Consider the following 7,327-nt stretch of genomic DNA (forward strand, 5'->3'; position numbering starts at 1 on the left):
CTATCTATCTATCTATCTATCTATCTATCTATCTATCTATCTATCTAATATTCCTTTAACATCTACATAGATATGGCAATGAGATGTCCCAGTGAACAGAGCACTGGACCTAGAATCAGGAATTTAAATATGGCATTAGATACTTACTAGCTATGTGACCTTGGGCAAGTCACTTAACCTCTGTCTGCCTGCTTCCTCATTTGTAAAATAGGAATAATAACAACTCCTACCTCCCGGAGTTGTTGTCAGGATCAGATAGATACAATTTGTAAAACGCTTTGCAAACCTTAAAGCATCATGTAAATTCTACTTATCTCCAGGCTTTCTTTTGAGTTTCATTACTACCTCACCAGCTGCCTAATGATTACAAACTGAATGTCCCATAGACATCTCAAGCCCAGCATGTCCAAAACAGAACACATTACTTTCCCCCCAAAACTCATCCCTCTTTCAAACTTTCCTTCTTTTCCATTCCTTCAGTCCCCCAGGTTCAGAATTATCTTAACGTCCTCACTCTCCCTCATTGGACATGTCCAATCTTGCTATTTCTACCTTCCTCACAATCTCTTGTATTGGTTCCCTTTTTATGGCCACCTTTGTTCAGGTGCTTATCACCAGTTGCTAGAATATTTAAAGTGTCTCCTAACCAGTCTCCTTTCTTCAAGGCTCTCCTTATTCCAATCCATACTCTCTAAATGACCTAATTTTTTGCAGGTGTAAGTATATATGTAAATATATATGTATACACATATATAATATGCTATACACAGATACACATGAGAGGGTGTTCCAAAAATCTTAGTATAGTCTTAGGCTATAGTAACCTGCATATGTGTGTGCGTATGTAATAGATATTTAATTTTATAGATATTATATAGAAACCTAGATGACCTTTCTGTCACTTATTAATCCTGTGACCTCAGACAAGTCCCTTCTCCTGTCTGTGTTTTGTTTTCTTCAGTCATGGATTGGACTAGGCAATATCTGAGTCCCTCATAATTCTAAATCAATACATGTTTCTTAACTAATACAAACTCAAATGTTCCCTCAACCATGATGAGAGGCCAGAAGCAAAGCTTTCCTCTTCCTTGTGACCCCTTAAAATTCAAGCAGGAGCTAGAAGAAGAAAAAGAAGGAGAAGAAAGAGGAGGAAGAGGAGGAGGAGGAGGAAGAGGAGGAAGAGGAGGACAAGGAGGAGGAGGAGGAAGAGGAGGAAGAGGAGGAAGAGGAGGAGGAGGAGGAAGAGGAGGAAGAGGAGGAGCAGAAGGAGAGGAGAAAGAGAAAGAGAAAGAGAAGGAGAAGGAGAATTTTAACCTGATCTTTGACAAAGGCCATTCAGCAGATTTTTAACTAGTATGGGTTGATTGAGACTTTGTCCCAGGTAGCCTCTATCTAGGACAGATAAAATTCCTTTTGGGGATAGTGGAATTTCTTCCTCACCATGGCAGCCTGAACATTAATGTCCCAGATTCCCATGGTCCTTTTCTACCATACGTAACCCTACTCCCTTACCTACGAACACTAGGACTATATGACTCCTTGTCCCAGAGGTACGTTCTCCCCAAACCTGTACCACAGAATACAGTATTCATGCTTGTGCTGTCTCCTATTCCATTCTTTAACACCATGAGACTGTACCACCACCTTTCCCCACGGATGCTGTTGCCCCAGGTAAAAGAATATCTAGTATTGACTATGGTACCTTGTCTCATTCTCAGCAAAGAGAGACTCTTATTTCATGGCAAGAGAAAATATAGCTCCCCAAGGAGTCCCTGTTCTGAAGGATGGCTAAGACCCAAGGTCTTTCAATACCCATAATGAATTTAAATAACTAGAGGGAAACTGGAAGAGAGGTGCAAGCCCAGATAAGTCACTGGAAGGACCAGTTCACAACGGGAGACTAAAATAATTAAATCTATGCATTGGGCCAAAGCACAAGTTACAGAAGAAGATCTATGGATGCTTGTAGGGCTCCCTGAGCCGCTGCAGAATACTGTTCTGTAGAGATGTTAGAGACTTCAGCCTGTGGGGATCTTAGTGGAAAACTGTAGATTATTCTTACCATGTGTTCTTAAGAGCTATGACCTCTGATACCACTGCAATCACAGAGATAGCAGCCTAGGGAAAAAACAGAAATGCTTTCCTTTCCCCTATCCTTTTTAGAATGCCAGTTTATGAGTGATGTACAATGACATTCAAGTCCTAAATGGGATACAGAGAAGGATTTCATGAATTGGTGGAGAATTCCTAATACTGTAACTAAGGCAGGGAGATCAGGACTTTGCCCCAGGGTACCAAAATTCAGAGGACACTATTAACACTGTCCCTGGGTACACTTTGTGTCCCTGGTTTTTAGATCCCGGATCCCACTCCAGCCCACACCAACTTTTCAGTAGAGATTGATCCTTCAGCTGCATACAAATTTTTCATTGTCCGAGGGGGTGTTTCTTCTACCCTGTTACTGGTAGTTAAACTCAGGTGACCTTGAATTACCTCTTCTCCCCAATTATCCCTATCTTGCTCAACATTGCCCTAGTTAAAAAAATCTTGGTTATGTCTCTGAATAAATCATAACCTCACTTCTCACACATCAAGATTTTTGAACTCTTACAGATATCAAGATACTGTGATTCGAAGCTTCAAGGGACACTGAAGATTATTTAGCCCAATTCTAACTTTTAAAATGAAGAAACTGGGACCTGAAAGGAAAAGACTTTCTCCAGATTACATAGGTGGTAAGTAGCTAAGCCTGTGATTCAAGCCATTAATTCATTTGATTGTCAAATATGCGTTGTACAAAACTGTTTATAGCAGCTCTTTTTATGGTGGCAAAGAATTGGAAATTGAGGGGATTCCCATCAGTTGGGGAATGGCTGAACAAGCTGTGGTATGATGGCGATGGAACCCTGTTGTGCTATAAGGAATGAGGGATAGGATGGTTTCAGAAACATCTTAAATGAATTTTGCAAACAAAGTAAACAGAACCAGGAGATCATAGTGCACAGTAACAGCAATATTGTAAGGGGCATCAACCATGAAAGACTCCACTACTCTGGTCAAGACAATGATCCAAGACAGTTCAAAAGGACCCGTGATGAAAAATGCTATTTGCCTCCAGAGAGAGAACTGCTGAACTCTTAGTGCAAATTGAAGCATACTTTTTTTTAACCTTCTTTATTCTTCTTAGGATTTTGTGTGTGTATTTTCTTTTGCAATGTGGCTAATGGGGAAATGTGTTTTGTGTGACTTCACCTATATAGTCAATATCATATTGCTTTCCTCTCCAGTGGATGGGGGGGAAGGGCAGGAGGGAGGTAGAGAATCTGGGACTGAAAATTTTAAAAGATGAACGTTAAATTTTTTAACATGTAATTTGGAAATAATTAACAAAATAAATTAAAAAAATTTAAAAGCCTCACGTGGTACATAGGGCAAGATATTGTTGCCTTCCTTTTTCAGCTGAGGAAATTCAGGTCCCTCAGACTTAGAAAAGTTAAATGATTTGTGCAGGGTTCATAGTTTTAAATGGCAGACCTTGGACTCAAATGTAAGTACTCTCAGTGTTCTGACAAGGGTGCTGGACCTGGAGTCAGGAGGAATTCAGTTGAAATCTTATAAATGCTTGTTCCGGGGCAGCTAGGTGGTGCAGTGAATAAGGCACCAATCCTGGAGTCAGGAGGACCTGAGTTTAAATCTGACCGTAGACACTTAACACTTACTAGCTGTGTGACCTTGGGCATGTCACTTAACCCCAATTGCCCTGCCTTCCCCCCTCCAAAAAAAAAGAAAAAAATGCTTGTTCCCTTCTTTCCTTTCTTCCATTACACCAAAATCTGCTCCTGTTTACACCATCCACGAACTGACTGTACAAAAGCTGTTGAAACTATATATGGCTTAGTTTCAGCAAACTGGACTGTCCCTGGCATTTAAAAAGTTTAACATATTGGTATTGCAGGAGCCATCTCCTGCAGCATGAGTGAGACTGAGCTGAGCTCCCTTGGCCACTGCTAGGAACATGGGCTCATAGGTGAAGGACTTTGAGATGATGTAGCAGTCCTTGAGAACAAAGGGACAAAAATGGGATTGTGTAGAATGAGAATCAGAGAAGGAGAGGAATCCAGTGTTTGGATGGAATTGTAGAGGCCAGGAAGGGGAGCAGTATGAGAAAAGGTAGAACAGGCAGAGTGGATCCAACTTGTAGAGTTTTAAAAAAAAATTGAAAATTTACTCAAAGAGTGTGAACACAGGCTCTGTTATGACTGTATTATATGTTAGAACTTGCCTTTTTCATAGGACAATGGAGTGCCAGTTAGAAGGCTTCTGAAGGCTAAAACTACTTGACATACCAGTGATTCTTTGTAAATGAACTCTAGAAGGATTTGGAGATTCCTGTGGCTGCTAGAAACCACAGAACCAGCCTTGATCAGCTCAAGGGCAAACTTGAGCAGAAGCTGCAGATTCAAGACCTTGCTCAGGACTTTCTAAATGTTCTGCTGCCTGGCTTTTCTGTGTCTACAGATTTCCTCTTCCTTGACCCCTGCTCCCTACACAAAAGCCTCCAGAAACTATAATATCTCACCATTTTCCCAGTCCCTTGGAGCAGCTGAGAACTCTAGAGAGTAGAACAGGAAAGGTAGATATGAGAATCATAAGCATAGAGATTGTGATTAATTCAGCATAGAGTTGGTGAAATCACCAAGTGAGGTAGTATAAAAGGAGAAGAGAACTGTGTAGGACACCTGAGGCTAGAAGGTGTGTTTTTGAAGAGGATGCAGCAAAGGACAGAGAGAAGGCATGATCAGATAGGAGGATGAGGACCAGGAGAATGTGGTGTGGCAAAAACCTAGAGAGAAGAGAGGTGAAGGTGATCAGTGTCAAAGCCTGCAGAGAGGTCAAGGAGGCTGAGGATAGAGGAAAGGCCATTCCATATGGCAATTAAGAGATCATTAGGGGCAGCTAGGTGGAGCAGTGAACAGAGCACCTTCCCTGGAGTCAGGAAGACCTGAGTTCAAATCCAGCTTCAGACACTTAACACAAAAAACTAGCCATGTGACCTTGGGCCAGTCACTTAACCCCAATTGCCATTCCTTCCCCCTCCAAAAATTAAAAAAAAAGAGAGAGAATTAGTAACTTTGGGGATAGCTGTTTTGATGTTCTCTAGGCACCCAAGAATAGGGTTAGAAATCAGATTGTAAGGGGTTAAGAAAAGAATGAGAGGAGAGAAAATAGAAATATCTATTATAGGTTGCTTTTTTGGGAGTTTAGCAACAAAGGGTCAAAGAGACACAGGGTACTAGTTAGAGGGGATGAAAAGATCTTTTTTTTTTTCTTTTTTGGAGAGGGGAAAGCAGGGAGATTGGGGTTAAGTGACTTGTCCAAGGTCTCATGACTAGTAAGTGTTAAGTGTCTGAGGATGGATCCGAATCCAGGTCCTCCTGACTCCTGGGCCTGTACTCTATTCACTGCGCCACCTAGCCACCCCTAAAGCAATTTTCAGTGGATTGGTGGAGATGAATGGACCTTTGATTATAGTGGATAGAAAAACAAGTGATTGGTGAAAAAGCAGAGACAGTGAATGTAGGTGTTTGTAGTAAAAGGGGCAGGCAAGAAGATAAGAACTTTAAGGCATTTCAGATTCAAGAGAAGGTGAACTGTTGGTTTTTTTTAAAGTATACTGTGTCCTGAACATATTCGTAGAGTGAGCCAGTAGAAAGGGGAAGGATGAAGATGTATGTGAGGGAAAGGATGACTGATATAGTAAAGTCATGAAAGATGGGAGAGGGTGGGATATAAGACATAAGTGGAGAATCAGCTTTGCAAGGATGAGGATTCTCTCTTCTTCAGAGACCGGGAGGAAGGAGAAGATAGAAGAGACCATTGAGATATTGGGAAATGCAGGGTGTATATTGGAGAGATGATCTCAATCTTCTCAGTAAAATAAGGATCAGGTCATCTGCTATGTATTACTTGGAGTTCAAATTTGCCAATTTATAGAAATGTATTCATATGCAAATTTTCAGGAATATAACTTTTGAAGGTTAGAGGTATTATAGATCTATAATCCATGAACATTTTTTTTTTAAGCCATCGGGGTTAAGTAACTTGCTCAAGGTTACATGGCCAGTTATTTCTGGGTGTGGTGCTGAGTATCTGAGCCCGGATTTGATCCAGGTCATCCTGACACTGGAGCCGGTGATCTTACTTGCTGAGCCACCTGGCTGCCCCTAAGCAATTGGGGTTAAGTAACTTGCTCAAAGTTACACAGCCAGGTGTTTCTGGGTGGGTGCTAAGTGTCTGAGCCTGGGATTCGATCTCCAGGTCTTCTCAACACTGGAGCCAGTGCTCTTACTTGCTGTGCTACCTGGCCGCCCCCCATGAACATATTTTAAAAATATTTTGATAACTCTACTTCAATATAATTGGTCTTTTTGTAATCCTTCGCATTTTGTTTTATACATTTAAAAATATTAATTTGAGATTTCCCATTTCCTTTTCTAGCTAATTTTCTAAATGAGGAAACTGAGGTAAACAGGGTTGAGTGACTTGCACAGGGTCATACAGCTAGCATTTGAGGCTGTATTTGAACTCAGGTCCTTGCTGACTCCAGACCAACTGTTCCATATACTGAGTCATCTAACTGCCCAAATGTGAGATGATGCCCATGGGGTTCACCAGCCGAAGAGGTAAAGAACCCCTAGCATAGAAGGATGTAAAATAGTCTTTCGTAAAAACAAACAAACAAAAACCCTCAAAAAACAAGCACAAAAACCTTACCCACCTCCTTAAGAAGTTTCTGTTTCTAGAGTTCACCAGTGTAATATATTCTAATATTAAAGTCCATTAGTTGGATAAATATATATATATATACATATATAGACCCCCAGATGTGTGTGCATGTATTAAAAGTCTTAGGCATATAAAAGAAATAAGGAAGAAATGTCAGTATCATTTTGGTATTAGAATATCTTTAAGAGCAGATACTAAATACTGGCTAAAATAGATAAAGGAGGAAAAAAGCAATGATAAAATAGAAAATGTTCCAATGTTTCCTATTTTATTAATTCTCTATATTTTGTGTCATTTTTTTGGTGTGACTGTGTGTATGCTTATATACATATAGTCTGTAATATTTTCACAAATAGGCAATATTCCTTTTTCCTCCCTTGCAACCTTTTCCCCCACATATATGTGAACACATATGTATGGTGCCTTCTCTGCTTGCGTGGTTGGACCTCTGTGTCATTGCAGCCTGTCGTAGACATGCAGGCCGCTGTCTATGTGGGCAGCATACAGTATGTCCTGGGTCTATCCATATGCATGCATACAT

The sequence above is a fragment of the Petaurus breviceps genome, unplaced genomic scaffold, assembly GCF_028583685.1.
Source record: "Petaurus breviceps papuanus isolate PSGF00001 unplaced genomic scaffold, PetGlider_PUasm1.0 189, whole genome shotgun sequence".
Taxonomy (NCBI): Eukaryota; Metazoa; Chordata; class Mammalia; order Diprotodontia; family Petauridae; genus Petaurus; species Petaurus breviceps.